This window comes from Papaver somniferum, chromosome 7 (assembly GCF_003573695.1).
Source record: "Papaver somniferum cultivar HN1 chromosome 7, ASM357369v1, whole genome shotgun sequence".
NCBI classification, from domain to species: domain Eukaryota; kingdom Viridiplantae; phylum Streptophyta; class Magnoliopsida; order Ranunculales; family Papaveraceae; genus Papaver; species Papaver somniferum.
Genome location: NC_039364.1, coordinates 168,358,707 through 168,373,690, shown reverse-complemented (window position 1 = coordinate 168,373,690; position 14,984 = coordinate 168,358,707). Strand labels below are relative to the sequence as shown.

Here is a 14,984-nt window from a genome sequence, read left to right as displayed (position 1 = left end):
TTTGTGTTAAACAACTTAACCGTCCTTAATTAACCTGCAAAGAACAAAGAACATTAAGTTAAAAATACAGAAAATTCATTTGGATTTGACTTTTTTTTTGGAAACAATCGAAAAATAAAAATAAATACCTACGATTGAGATCTATCCAAATAATGATCAAAATTTTTCACTTAAATCATTGGCCTAATTTTAGTTTTATGGAAAAAAATGATATTTTGAAGCCATGAAAACTGCAAGCTTGCATTCTTTGCACCTTGCAAATGGGACAACAATCTTGCTTGGAATAGCATTCCTTTTGAAAATTACACTGACACTTCAACTTCAATCTCTTCACGAACCTCCTTGACTTTTTGGGTGGTTTCCTTTGTCCTCTGTATATACTAAATTTATGTTTTTATTTTCTTGATCATGATTGTCTTTTCTTGCACAACAACACGATTAAGCATCGTCATCTAAACCTTCAATTACTGACCCGTCACTATCACCAAATTCTTCTTTATTATCATGATTCACCTCTAGCTTTTCAACTCTTGATTTAGTGTTATTGGTATGGAGAAAATTTAGAGATTTAGTAGATTTAAGGCTATAAGCAATAACTTCATCATTCTCGGAACCATTAAACGAAAAGAAACCTGATTCATAGAGTTTAACTTTTTTAATTTCTCTAAATGATCTGTCATTCGGTATCTCAGTCGATTTCGCTGTTATACTGTTCAGGACTTACTCCATCAAGAAACGTTACAAACAGGGGCATCATAATTAAGGCTAAAACTTAGGACGTGCATTGCATAATTAAGGTTTATACAGCTCACACTTTCCTATTTTAAGTAGACCGGAAACATATCTGGTCATATATTTATGGTCGAAACCAGGCAGAGTAGACTTAATGATAAAAGTTATGCCTTGAAGATGATCTAACTCATTTGATATATTCCTCTCCACTACCGGTTTACTTCATCTGATTATACTCATCATCCCCTTAATTTTCCTCCCCACATACACCTATTATCCACCTATAATCACTAATTTACCATCACAATTTATTTCATTGAAATACTTACCCACATAAGAAAGAAATTTCCATATTGTTAGTCTGCATGCATAAGAAACATAAGCTTTATGATTAACACATTATTAGAAAAACCAATGGAGTGCAGTGGAAGTTCGGAAACTCAGACAAATCAATTGTCCAAGATGAAGGGAAAAAGTCAGGAGAGATCAAATAAGAAACCGAGGCGACGACAACTATACGGCCCAGACTTTGCAATGAAAAATGAGGCGTACAAACACTTGAAATCTGTGAACCAAGATGAGACGAAACGAATGGTTCTCCTGCCAGAATTTAGACGTGGACACCCTTTGGGGATGTCTAAATTTAAAGATGACAAAGGGATAACAAAATTTATCGAGTCTGCTGAAGAATATCGTAAAGAATTGAGACGACAATGTCTACGAGTGAATATCGATGTTCTTTTGAGGAGGAAAATGAAGGAAAATACATACTTCATGCATCACATGTACGTGAAACTATTGATGATTCGTGAACAGAATGAGAGAACGGGTTTGAGGCTTCGCCGAAACCTTGCAGTGAAGATGACCTGGGATAATACATGGATGGAATCAGCAGAGCATATAGATAACGAACACAAGACGATAGTGCCAGATCGAGGAAGAATTTCTGGTAAGATGTAATTACATTTATTGCTCATCCAATGAAGATTCGGCACAATGATCTGAAAACATCACAAATCAGCATCAAAGACCACCAGTATTTGAGGATCGACCAAAAAATTATTATTTTTAATCAAAAATTCTTATTTTAATCAGTTACAAGTAGGGTTGCACATGGTTCGGTTTTTATCGGTTTTTGGAAAAACCTAAACCGAAACCAAAGTACTCGGTTTTCCAATAATGAAAACCAATGAAACCATATAGCATATTCGGTTTCATTGGTTTCGGTTTCTACTCGGTTTTGTTAGAAACCATACGATTTTTGGTTAACCGAATGATTTATAAACAATAATGTGCCAGTGCTTTATAGTTTACACAAACAGTACACCCAATACTCCAAGCGGCAGAAAAGTTTACTGGCAACATATCAGAGGCATAAATGACGAGCAACTAAAATGACAGCAAAAGGCTTTAACTCGAATAATCCTCCTAAGAGTCCTAACTATTCATTAACTACAATTCATCAGTGTGAAAAGATTCATTCTGCTATGGTCACTATTAATCGGTTAACCAATTGGTTTTTGGTTCAGTTTTGAGATAAAACCTAAACCGAAACCAATACTTTTGATTATCTGAAACTGACAACCATTAATAAACCATAGCAATATGGTTTCGGTTCGGTTCGGTTTAAAATCTTCGATTTTGGTTTCGGTTTTCGGTTCTGGTTCGGTTTTGTGCAGCCCTAGTTACAAGTGTAACCGAATTTATAATTATTTAAATCACAAGTATGTAAGATTTCATAGCTACAAGTTCTCATGGGTCAAAACAAGTCTTTTTTTTATCAAAATAAGTCTTATCATAGTCTGTAGCATTTATTTAAATTATTATGATCAAAAATTATTTTGTCTTATATCGTGCCGTTACAGCACAGGTTATTTCTTATTTGTTATATACTCCCTCCGCCCACTATTAGTTGACCTAGTTTATATACTCCCTCCGCCCACTATTAATTTAGTTATAAACTAGGTCAATTAATAGTGAGACGGAGGGAGTATAATTGATTTTTATAATTTAAAAACAGAATAATTTATAATTAATTACATTTGTTATATTTTCCGATCAAATATTATTCGATACTTCTGAGTGAAAATATTGGTATCCGTATCGAGTATCTAAAATGACTGAGGGAGCATATATGTCTAAATGATAAAGAGGGAGTGTACCTCACAACAGTTTTCTTTTTCCCCGCCATCACCATCGTACGTTCTCTCTTGTTTAGTTTTTTTCGACCGAAAATGCTATATGTTCACCACTCCTTTCCACCATTAGGTGTCATGCAAGTAGTGGTCTGATGCCACACAAAAGGGTCCCCCTGCTAATCCCAATCCAAGGGATCAAGGGCCAAGATCTATGCACCTAATGGTGGAAGGGAATGGGGAAAGTGTAGCAGGATCGTTTTTCGACCTTGTTGCAGCCGGAATAATAGAGGCTGGTCCAGATTTTAGACCATACGTGGCACAAGCTGGCCCATGTTAATGGTCTGGAATCTCTGGATTAACTGTCCCATGTTAATTCCACAACTTTAGAGTTTTCCTTTTTTTTGACCAAAATTTTCCGATAACTTCCGTCATTTCAAGTGATTTGCACACATCTTTTTTCGGCCAAAAAGTAGACAACAGAGTACAGATACGAGTACGAACTCGGACCGAGTTTTGCTCTGCAACTCGGCGATTAACTCAGTGAAATTCTTCACCATTAATGTGATCCAGCTACCTTTGCATGTCTGATTTCATGTCTCATATTACCGTTATAAGCTTTAATTAGTCAACCTTTAATGTCTGAAAGATTCCTCATAACCAGAAATTCTTTCTTTTAAATTGCCTAGATTCCCAGTTTTTTGTTCGTTTCTTCTTTTCTCTCTGCTTTCCAATTTTAACTACTTTCTCTTATTTAATGGTTCATAGGTTCTGATGCCTTTTGGATTTACTTTTCTTGTTTAAGACCTTGATGTTGATGTCTCAAACGTTTGTCCCAATTACAGAGAGTTTTCTCGTTTCCATGGCAACTTCGGATTCTCCGTCCTCTCGAATTGAAGAAAGTCTGAATCAAAGTACATGGATCCTCTCTTGTTGCTTGATACTTGTCATTGCCGCTATGACAATAAGAACACGTCTCAAAAGGCTTAGAACACGTAGAAAGATAAGATTTCTAAATCCGACTATAAATTTGAGTTTTCGGCATCTTCATCCATCTCATTCAAAAAAAAATCATTCCAATCATTACTATGGCTTCTGAAGATATCAACAATCTCACTGATCGCTTTGACTCAGCCTCAATTGTGTCTTCTGATGACATAAGACAAGTGATCAATGTAGCTCAAATCAACCCAAGTTTTTTCCTCCAAAGAGATGGCAGTAGTGTCATTGGAAAAGTCATCACTCCTAACAATGTCAGCAGAGGTTTTACATAAAAACAAGCTAGATTGATTCGGGGAGACAAAGTGGGAACCTTTGTACTAAGAAAGAAGGGAAAGAACTTGTTCACAGTTACTTTTGAATCAAAAGAGGACTAAAGTTGAGTGCTATCTGAAGCCCCATGGTGTCTAGATGGTTTTTTGTGGATCCTCAAACCATGGAAACCAACTCAAAATCACAGAGATATCCTATTTGACAAGCAACAATTTTGGGTCACTTTCAAAGACTTTCCAGAGGAGTTTCTCAATGTGTATGTTGCAAATGAGATGGGAAGCATGTTAGGAGAAGTGAAAGAATTGGATCCTGAAAATGCAAAACCAGTTGACTCAAATGATGTTGGTGCTCTTATTGAGATAGATATCTCAAAATCTCTCATAAGAGGAGTTCTTGCTCAAAATGCAGCCAACTGCACTCAGTGGATTCCTTTTTATTATCAAAAGCAACCTCATCAACTTTTCCCAGCCTGCTTCATCATTGACCATGATACAGATGATTGCAAAAACAAAGCAAAAGAAGTGAGAGACCTATCACAGAAGCTATGCAGTTTTCTTGAAAAGATTCCTTACAATATGACAAGCAATGCATACTGGAATATTGATGATGCTCCCACTAGGATATCTCCAAAGAAGACCAAAAAGAATAGAAAGTCCAATATGGTTCTTTTTGTCAGGCCTGAAGTATTGCAATTCTGTCTATACTGAGTATTTTCAAGAGGAGGACGCTACCAATGGAAATATCAACTATGAAAGAAGACAAAGAAGCATGAGTGGAAACATTAGGAGATTCAAGAGAACAAGAGAGAGGGAAAGCTCAAGAGTAAGCTCTAATCAGATGGAGGAAGTTGCTGAAGAAGGAGAACATAACCAACCTCATTGGGGAAACAATCATCAAGTGAAAGAGCCAGTGGTTGGAGATTGGGACAAATATATCATCAACAATCAAGGCTCTGATGCAGGACAAGGAAATCCTACGGTAATCTCTCCCATTTCTCAATTTAAATTCTTATTTTTCCCCCTACTGTGAGCTTATCTATAGATTACCAAAGTGCATCTACAACATGAAACTCCTAGCATGGAATGTGCAAGGATTAGGAAATAAATTAACCAGAGACCACCTGAAAAATTGCATATTCAATTTCAATCCTGATGTCATTTTCCTATCTGAAACAAAAACTAGTGTGTCTAAAGCTAACTATCTCCTGAAACAAATGCATTATCCAAATGTTTAGTGTAATGAGGATAGAGTAAGAATAGGAGGATTAGCTCTTTTATGGAAAGATGGTGTCAATATGGAGTTCTATCATTCTTCTAAATATATGATAAATGTGATAATAAAAAATGGAGGCACTAACAAAGAATGGTTCTTAACTTGCTTGTATAGTTCCTCTTATGATCATGATAGACAGGTGCAGTGGAATTTCATCCATGAAATGGGAAGAAACATGAGCATGCCTTGGGTTATAATGGGAGACTTCAACTCTACTCTATATATTTATGAAAGACAGAGTTATTCAATCAACCCTACACAATCAAACCCAACAATTGTTAATGTTGTTACTTCTCTAGGTTTCATTGATATACCATACACTGGCTGCCCATTTACATGGTCAAATCATAGAACCCAACTCAACCAAGTTAGAACAAGATTAGATAGAGCTTTGTGTCTTTCATCCTGGTTGACTTTATTTCCCAATGTCATTCTCAAACCTCATACTTTCTGGCTCAGATCATGCTCCCATCCTTCTAACCACAGACCCTCAATTTGAGAACCTGCCAAAACCATATATATTTTATGAACATTGGCTTATGAATCCATCTTGTAAAGAAGAAATTAAAAAACTCTGGAGATGCAACACTCAAGGAACAGATGCTTTCAAGTTCACAAATAAACTGAGAGCAACAAAAAAGGGTCTAAAGGATTGGAGAATCAAGGAGTATGGCCACACAGATGAAAGAGTTAAATAAACTCAGAACTTTATTCAACGGTGTATCAACAATCAACAATTAGACACTCAAGAGTACCAAAGACTCCAGAATCAGCTAAAGACCCTATATGATACCAAGAATAGAATTGCATACCAACAATACAGAGAAAGAGCTATCAAGTACCAAGACAGAAACTCCAAGATTTTTCATAATCAATCTAACTACAGAAGAAGGTGCAATCAAATACACTCTTTGCAGAACAAAGAAGGAGTTTGGAAAGAATTAAGAGAAGATATTGCTGCAATCCTGAAAGCTCATTTCCAGGAAATTGCCACAACCAGTAACCCAGATGAAGATGATGATATTATGAATCTCATCACTCCATGCATCTCAGAGGCTGAAAACATAGAGTTAATAGTTATACGAACTGAGCAGGAAATTAAGAAGACAGTGCATCAAATAAATGCTTGGGAAGCACCAGGTCCAGATGGATTCCAGGCTGGGTTCTATCAGCAAAATTGGGATACAATGAAGATAGATGTTGTCAACATGGTCCAAGAATTCTTCAAGAGGGGTAAAATCCTAAAAGAGCTTAACCACACTTTTCAAACCCTGATCCCCAAAAATAACTACATTCAAAGCCCTGCAGACTTTAGACCCATTAGTCTGTGTAACATTTCATATAAAATCATCTCCAAAATCTTGACAAACAGATTAAAACCACTCATACAAAAAATAATTTCTCCATGGCAAGCTGCATATGTCCCAGGAAGAAACATTATAGACAATATTGTTATTGCTCATGAAGTCACCCAATATATGAAGAAAACAAAATCTGAAAAAGGAGAAGTGGCAATTAAATTGGATATGTCAAAGGCATTTGACATAATAGAGTGGACTTTCATCATCAAAATCTTGCAGAAGCTGGGATTCTCAGGGCAATGGTGTAACTTGGTAAATCAATGCATTTCTACAACAACTATCTCTATTCTTTTAAATGGCTCTCCAATAGAAACAATTCATCCAAAAAGGGGTTTAAGACAAGGAGATAGTCTTTCTCCCTATTTGTTCATCATTTGCATGGAGGGATTCAGCGGAATGATACAAGCTGAAGTGAACAATAAAAATATAATGCCAGTTTTTCCTGCAATGAAGGGCCCCCCAATCTCCCATCTGTTCTTTACAGATGACTGTATTTTATTTTCCACAGCCAATATAAGATCCATCTAGAATTTAAAGCATACTATCAACAACTTCTGCAACATTTCAGGACAGATGGTAAATCTGAACAAGTCCAGCTTACACTTCAACAAGAGATTAATTGAAGAAAGAAGAAATCAAATCGTTGAAATCCTAAATATGAATGTTATGCCTTTGGAGGAGAAATATATGGGAATCAATCTTTTCATAGGAAGGAAGAGAACAAAGTATTTCAGTCATATCCAAGATAAAATGCAACAGAGGATGATATGCTGGCAAGATGGGATGACAAATCAAGCTGGAAGGAGCACCCAAATTCAGTTTTTAACCAATTCTATGGCTCAATTCCAGATGAGCCGTCTTATGCTTCCTCAAAACAATATAAATAATCTTGAAGCAATTCAAAGAAGGTACTGGTGGAATAAAAAGCAGGGAAGTAAAGGCTACTTCAAATCTTGGGAGAGTGTGAGTATTCCAAAAAGATGGGGAGGTCTGGGGTTCAAAAACTTAAAAGTTTTCAATGAAGCTATGATCACCAAATTGGCCTGGAGATTCGCTCAAGACAAAAATAGCAAATGGGAAGAAATCTTAGAAGCTAAACATTTTCCTAAGGAGAACATTCTTCAAGAAGAAATCTCAAATAATGGCAGTGCAATCTGGAAAAGTATCTGCACAGGAATCAGTTGGGCAAAAAAAATTCATATTTGGCAAATTGGAAATGGGAAGAAGGTGTATGCTTTCAGGGATAATTGGATTGAGGGGTGTACTGCAACTCAAATTCAACAAAATTTCTCAACTTATGAAGAATATCCTTATTTCATGAAAGTGGAGGAATTACTGGTAGAAAACACTCAAAACTAGGATGTTCACAAACTCCAAAAATATTTTACTCAAAACTAGATAGAGAAAATCCTAAATATCAGGCCTTCCAAGCAACATGAAGACAAACTCCTACGGTCCCTAACAAGAAATGGTCAATTGACAGTAAACTCCACTTACAAGGTTATTCTTTGTCAAAAAAATCCCAAACTAGCTAGCAAGGAAGAAGAAGCTAAATTCTGGCTTAGCTTATGGCACTTGCAAATCCCTCATAAATGTCAGATGTTCTTGTGGAAGGTTATGCATGACATTCTCCCAGTCAATGAAAGAAGGGCAAGGCAGAATCAACATATTCAAGCTCTATGTCAAAGATGCAGGAATGAAAATGAAACCATTACTCATCTTCTGATTCATTGCAATTATGCTACAACTGTGTGGAGTGTTATCTCTCCTGAGGTTTACCAAGAAGTTAGAAATATTTCAGATGTCTGGCAGTGGGTTAAAAGTTGGTGTAATCCAGACAACAACATCTCCTTCAACAAAACACCCATTATTAACAAGATTGTCATCACAATGTGGTTCATTTGGAAATCAAGATGTGAACTTGTCTTTGACAACAGCAGATGCAATGTTTCAAGTCTGAAACACAGAATAATAACATTCTCCAATGAGAACAAGATTCAGTCTAGCTTCAGAGATAACCAGAACCAGAATTACAACATTATTACAAGGGGAAATGCTACTAATACTAGAAGCAATAGAAATTGGAATCCTCCCCCCAGGGGAAAAATTAAAATCAATATTGATGCTTCTGTTTTACCAAATTCTTTTCATACTGGTATTGCTCTAATTATCAAAGATTTTACAGGGAAGTTGGTGGAGGCCTTGACGCTGGTAGAAAGGATTAGAGATGTTGCTCAAGCTGAAGTAATGACAGTGTTAACAACTCTTCAGTGGATTCTCCAGTTCCAGCTTCAGAATGTCATTGTGGAGGGAGACAACAAAGAAGTCATGGATAGTATCAATGGAGACAGTATCATCACCAGATGGGAAGACAGTAATATCATTAAGGAGTGTCAGCATTTAGTGAAGTGTCTAGGTAATGTTCAAGTTTGCTTTCAAAGTAGAAAGTGTAATCAAGTGACAGACTTACTTGCTAAGTATATTAGAGTCGATAATTGTACTAGGAAATGGAGTTCTATTATTCTATAGTTAGTCGTGTCTAGGTTAGAGTTTGAGAAAGAGTCTTGTAATGCGTATCAGTTAATTTTCTTTAAACTTCAAAGTATATCAGTTAATTTTCTTTCAAAAACAAAAAAAAGTACAAATCCCAAAAGGCACGGAACGACTAAACATCTAGAGTAGACGTTAAAACAAGCAGAAACGAAAAATACTTCTCATTGTTCTCAAACAAGTGACCCGCTCTATAAAGTTCAACATTAGGTTCTTTATAAAGTGAAGAAGCACAACAACCACTGGCACCCAATGAAACAAAAATAAAGTAAAAATAAACTACATCAACTTAACTACATAGAATCCATGGACAGCCATAACTCCAACTGATCTTTTTTTTTTTTAATCAATTAGTCCAATGATCTCACCCACTACTTAACTATCTTTTGTTTCCTAATACAATATCCAAAGATTCCTAATCATCCCAATAAATCCTCTTTGGAAGGATGTAATGCTTCAAAACAAATTAGTAGGATAGAGAGAGGAAAGTATAAGCAAAGCACTCACTATAAGGACCAATGCCAAAAGCACGCCATATTTACTTCTCTCAAGAAAAAAGAAAGCCGATAAAAAAAAAGAACCCACCACCCCCATATATATTGACATTTTTTTTCTTCAATCCTAATCTTGTTTTTCCCCTGAACGATGTGCCTAGTTTCCTTTAGCACCCAAATTAATTGTTATCCCCCGCTTTTTTTCTTCCCTAAATACAAGCTCTAAAAAGATTGAGCTAATAATAAGCCATATCGGCTATGGCCAGTCCTTTTTCTGCACCAGTTAAACCCTCCTTTGCAACATGAAAAGAGAAGAAATGCCACCTGCTAAAGTCTTTATACTTGTTCAGGCTTAAGTTCTGAATCTACTCTTATAGCATTATTGGCACCCTCCAAAGATGGTGACACTTCGGGAACCTTCTTCACGTCTTGGTTAGAATAGATAAAGATCTTCTTCATGATCTTACAAAAATCCCTGCAAGAAACCATTATCAAATTACAAGCGAATCAAAACGTCTGGAGGGATAGAGAGAGAGAACGTATCTATTTGAATATGACAATTTGGATAAATATCAGGTTATAAGTATAATTACGGCCAATGATCATCTCCGACCCGCATCATATCCCCATCATCATCAGTGAAAGCAACCTCCCATTTATTTCGGGGACAAAGCTCCCCTTTTATTTCAAACATCTTCTCCAACTCATTTAATAGGTCATCCTATCCTTTCAAAATAGTTAAGTCAACCGCACGACCGACAGCAATACCTTGCATGTGTACCTACTCAGGCAGAAGAAAAAAGAAAAAAAAAAGGTTATATCATGGTTTTATACTCGATATGACTGTTTTAACGAACCCATAACGCGAACTACTCCTTCCTTCTCCGAGATCCACCCGTCTCAATTTCGACCCCCAAAGGGTTGAGACAGACAGAATTATCGGATTTGAAGGGGTTAACTTGGATTGTCACCCTTGATTGGCACCAAGGTTTACGGTTTTCTACTCCATAACTGAAACCAGCTGAAACTCCGTTGTTTGATCTCATACCTTAGTTCGACTTCTCATAGTAGTAGAGCCGCCCTTACTCTGTATTTCATTTGGTGAAGTCTGTAATAAAATTGGTTTCAGTTCCTTGGAATCCTTAGAATTCTTCGAAAGCCCAGAGAGCTGCTCAGAATCAGCTTCAGATAGAGTGGTGGGTGGAGTCGCCTCGATGCCGGCAGTAAGGTTTGCAGAAACCTTCTCGGTGGAGACTGGGTTACTTGAGTAATTGACCAATTCAATCCCAAACAATCGGCACCCACTAGGGGTTGCAGGTATCTTTGCCTTCTCCATGATATCTTGCATATGGCAATTGTTGTGCTTGGATAATTTATCTTCCATTGAATAACTGGAAAGAGCTGGCCACTTATCAAGTGAATTACTAACTTTCCCTGAATCTTGAAATAAACTCAAGGAAACATTTCCAAGTGGTGACGTTGCCCATCCATCTTCTTGCCTTGCCCTTGAGTTAAAACTGTTGCTGTTGTTACCATTGCCCTTCATTTCCTTCTGCACAGCAGACCAGAGAACTTGGGTTTCATTGTTCTGAACTTCTGACCCAGTGAATATAGTTGCTTCATGGGTCTGGGTGGACCCGGGATACCAAAAAGTTGAAGATATGGAACCAGTAATATCTACACTTGAGCAAAAGGAAAGGGGGATAGTTAAATGTATGCAAATAGCATGTTAGATACACCAGAGATTGAGATCAGTATTTTGAGTTCTACCGAGTACTGGGAGATCAACAGATGTTCGGGATCTTTTGCTCTTTATTGTTGCAGGCTGAATTAAGCTTGGAGGAGGTGCAGTTGGAACAGAGGGATCGATCTCCCATGGTGAAACTCTATCTGGTCTTTGAATGGGAGCTGTCTCATCCCATTGAACCTGAATTTGAGAATACAAGAAACATCAGATACCAAGTAAAGTTGCACGGGGAGTAAGGGAGGAAGAGACTAACTTTTAATGATCTCCATTTAGAATCTTTCCACTGAGGAGAAATGTCTCCAACCCCAATTATTGTACCAGTAAACCTGACCCTATGAGATGCACACAAATATGCAGTAAGAGAAGAGACAAAATAATCACACCAAACAACACCGGCAGACATCCATACCTTCTTTCTGGAGAATCTTCTCCTTCAAATCTCATCTTGAACCTCATCCCAACAGAAAATTTATTATTCACAGCCTCCAAGTACTTGTTTATGCTAACAATGAACTGACTTGTCCTGATCAACACCATGAAACCAACAAAAGATAGGATCCAATATGACAAATAAATATAATAAAAGTCTTCCATGTAGCTCGTTAAGAAGGATATAACTCATATAAGAAATATTTCAAACCTTGGTTTATAGTAAACAATAAAAAAGGTTTCTGTTGCTACAGCATGAGATGCTGTAGCAAGGACTCTGAGATGCATGCTCTGGCTGGAAATCACAGATGTCGGCATGGTGCTTTGTTGGCGAGCAAGACGTCTAACTCCTACACGCAATTCTCCACTCTCTCCCCTACACATGCATAATTTGTTACTATCTACACCTTAGAGCTTGCAAATCCTTAAAAGGGAAAAATGAAAACAAAATCAACAACCAAAACTGCTACAGCTTCCGCACCTCAAGAAGACAAAAGCATCTCCCGCAACCAATCTCTTAGAAGTGACAAACGTACTCCAACCGGTAGTAAGCAAATGCCTACGAGGTTGACCTGTACATTTCATTCAAATGATAGAAACTTTATGACAACGTAGACTAGTTTGAACGCCCTTCTACAAGTTATTAGCTGAATAATTCGCAATACCACAAGCAAGACACTGAGGTTCGATTAGGCATCAACATGTTAGGTGTGAACTGGACAACTAAGATTTTATTATGCAGTATATTGGTGAAGAATGAAAACAATTAGAAAATGTCTACCTCTGAAGATATGCTTAAATCGCCACTCATACCCATGAAGATCCTTGGCAGCCAATTCTTGGGTTGGTGTTGCTTGAGCCATGTCCTGATTGAAGGATAACCAAAACACATGGAGGGGCAATAAGAACCGGAGGACTACAGAGAAATCCAAAAGGGCTCAATATGTTTTAGTCAGCGTAAAGTGATAACTTTACCAAGGCTGGAAGGCACTCATTAGCGTGTTTCCGAAGAACAGAGAATCCACCATGCGTACTCGTACCAGAGGCAGTTAATATTTTGCAGAACGATTGAACAATGGGTTTAGGATTTTCCCCTGCACATGGATCAGGACTAGTAGGCTCATCCTGCAATTATAATGAAACAAAAATGGGTTCAATAGTATGTTCACCTCTTAAAATTAATTCAGTTAAAGTTGAAAGATAAGTAAGCAAATCCTTACATCATGGCCAGGCAAAGGCAGTAAAGTAATTTGCGCATAAGCTTCATCAGTTTCTTGCTCAGCCTATTGAAATCAAAAACCACTTAGTTTTTTCAGCAACTTGAAAGTTGAGAAAGAAAAGCAAATGCAAATGAGAAGAAATATTTACCATCAGTTGTCTGTTGATTACACGACAAAGGATCTTCGATGGAAGATTAAATAACGGAGTCCTTTAATTCAGTTCTTGGTTCATTGAAGCTTCTAACTACAAAATCAACATCAACGAAGAAAAAAAAAAAAGAAAAGAAAAGAAAAAGAAAAAGGCAAATTTGTAAAAACAAGAATAACAAAGAATTGATAGAGAACACACCCAAAAAAAAGAACATACTTGCTCCATGTGACCTTGAGGGAAGTAATAAACTCTCTCTCCTTCTTGTGGAACATCCACAAGAGGACCAGCACAAACTTTCCATAGCTCAGTATACAGATCTTCATCTGTAAAATCCCCCATCAAACCTGAGAATCGAAAACAAAAGTATGCAAACTAACAACACACTCGACTGTTTTTATTAAAAAAAAAAAAACATAAAAATTAAACATCAAATCAGAACACAAAATTCAAAATTCGGATCTCATTAAAAGAAAAAACTCAGAAAACAGAAAATTTTACATAGTTTTTAAAAGCAGAAAATCAAACAACAACAAAAAAACTCAGAAAACAGAAAGTTTTACATCGTTTTTAAGAAGCAAAAAATCAAACAGTCATTTCACCTGCATCAGTTTTATCACCAGAGAAATTGTGCTGCTGAGAACCTCTATGATTATCAACACCCGCCATTGCTACCCAAATCTTCTATTTCTTAAACTCAAGCGTCCAATTAAAGAAAATCAAAGCTCTAAACTCTTCATTTTCACAAAACCGATTCGTTTTATTAAAAGTATAACCCTAATCAACCTCATTCTCACCTTAAATCCTCATCATCCAAAATAAAAACTAAAACCGCTATCATAAATGTTCTTTTTACTTCTTCTTATCTTACTATCGCGATCAAGACAAAAAGAACAAAATAACCTCTTATTTGTCTTAAGCTCTTCCTTTATTTTTCAGTTACAAAACTTCTTTCCTAAAAGTCTAAAACCACTTTCAATACCTCTTCGATAAATACCACTTTTATCTCTCTATCTTGATGACAGTAATAAGCAGTAGATAGTAGTAGTCTCTTCTTAATCTCTCCCGCCAGAAAACCAGGAAAAACGCCGTTATCAAATCCCCAAACCGCTTTCTTACACCACACCACACACCTCGTATCACAATTATACTCCCCATTTCCCTTTCTCATATTTTATTACTTTCTCTCTGTATATTTTTTTTAAACTTAACCATAGTTTATCTATTCTTTCCCGATAAATCAATGAGAGGATCATACTCTTATTTACACAATACTGAATTGTACTACTTTTTCGATAAACCCCGGTGAGAAGCACGATGGATTCGAAGCCAACATGTTGACTGTACTTTTACTTCTAAAATTCTTGTATTCCACGACGTATAATTAATGAATGGTCATTTAGACGTAAAATGAAACTACCTCTTACCATTATAGAAATATAATGGCTAATCTGTTATAAAATTTGTAGTTTATCAGTTTTACATTACATTAGAACACAATCAGTAGATATATAATAACCTTCTCTACCGATCATGAATATCTTTTTAACACATCAAATGCTTTCCCTTACCTAGAGGGAGATTTAACGGCTAGTCTCTTTGAAGAAATTAACAACAAAAGAAA

The 14,984-nt window shown here is 36.5% G+C and overlaps 1 pseudogene; it reads right to left on the bottom strand.

The window, feature by feature from the left end:
- Positions 1–9,489: 9,489 nt before the first annotated feature.
- Positions 9,490–14,651, bottom strand: LOC113299019 (annotated as a pseudogene).
- Positions 14,652–14,984: the final 333 nt, after the last annotated feature.